Genomic DNA, 1,326 nt, shown 5'->3' with positions numbered 1-1,326 from the left:
TTTTGCTTATTGGAGTTGAGAGTGACTTTGGGTTCACCCATAGTGTCATTTTTCACTTTTATTATTGTTTTTGATTTTTGATTAGGTGATTATTATCTATTCTAAATAACCACGAGTCAAGAAGGGATCATCCACAACCTATCATATGAATATGTTAAAGTTATGGATTATCTTGGTGACGAGAAGCATATTAGAGCCATCCGTATCCCCCCCAACGAGGGAAATGGAGAATTTTATGTTACAAGTATCATACTCTACTTGCTTTATATGAAGGGTTTGTTTGGGGTTCAACCGCATGAAGATGCCAACCTTCATTTGAGGAATTTTGTGGAAATATGCTCACCATTTTGATATTTGTCATATCTCATAAGAATCCATACGATTGCGCCTCTTTTCATTCTTTATAATGGGTGAGGCGGTGTTGTGGTTAAGGTCTCTTCCCACTGGGTCCATCACATTGTGGGGTGAACTTATTGATTCTTTCTTAGATTGTTATTTCCCACTATTAAAGATATTGCAATTGCATTATGAAATCACAAATTTTTTTCAACACAATGGAGAGCTTTTGTATGAAGCACGGGGGAGATTTAAGGAGAAACTTATGAAATTTCCAAACTATGAGGTACCGGAGAAGCTGCTCCTCCAAATATTCTATTGGGTGTTGGACCAAGTAAACAGAGCCATAGTGGATAATGCATTCGGAGGATCTCTTATTAAATTTCCTTATAGAGTTGCATCAAGTATAATAGACCAAGTCACTAGTCTAGCTAGGGGTTGGCACATAAAGAATGTCGAGGTGGCAGCTGGAGATCCCTCTTTGTCCTTTGTGTGTCAATACTGAAGTAAAAAAGAGGAGGAGAGATGCAAATTTTATCAAACTGATGTCACACCTTGAAATTCTTACTAAACATATGATAGGTACCTCCATTGAAAGAGTCAACGTTATAGATGCAAGGGATACTATGGCATGTGAAAACACAAAAGAGGAGATACTTGATGAAAAGGTGAGATTATTGCCAAATTATTCGCAGGGTTTCCATGTTTTCTCTCTAAGGAGGGGTAGCAATCAAGGGCGGAACAATAAAAACCGGGACATATCTCCATGTGAAATGGAGAGGTATATTAATGAAGATATTTTGGCTTAAATTTTGATAGGAGTCGAGAGGACCGACATGATAATGAGAGAAATAAGAAGTGGCTTCTCCAAGTTACACCAAACCATAGTATCTGATTCAACTTCCATCCAACAACTAAAGGCAAAATTGAATCAAATATCAGTGTACCTCATAGAAAGACAAAATAAAGAAAGGTTGAGTGGTATGGTAA

General features: G+C 37.3%; 1 non-coding gene across 1 annotated transcript; it reads right to left on the bottom strand.

The window, feature by feature from the left end:
- Positions 1 to 518: 518 nt before the first annotated feature.
- On the bottom strand, positions 519 to 624 carry LOC124886212. Its single transcript, XR_007043298.1, has one exon. It is a non-coding gene; the product is annotated as a small nucleolar RNA R71 (small nucleolar RNA).
- Between the last annotated feature and the right edge of the window lie 702 nt (positions 625 to 1,326).

The sequence above is a fragment of the Capsicum annuum genome, chromosome 7, assembly GCF_002878395.1.
Source record: "Capsicum annuum cultivar UCD-10X-F1 chromosome 7, UCD10Xv1.1, whole genome shotgun sequence".
NCBI classification, from domain to species: domain Eukaryota; kingdom Viridiplantae; phylum Streptophyta; class Magnoliopsida; order Solanales; family Solanaceae; genus Capsicum; species Capsicum annuum.
The sequence above is the reverse complement of the archived record's forward strand: the minus strand, read 5'-3'. Positions and strand labels throughout refer to the sequence as shown.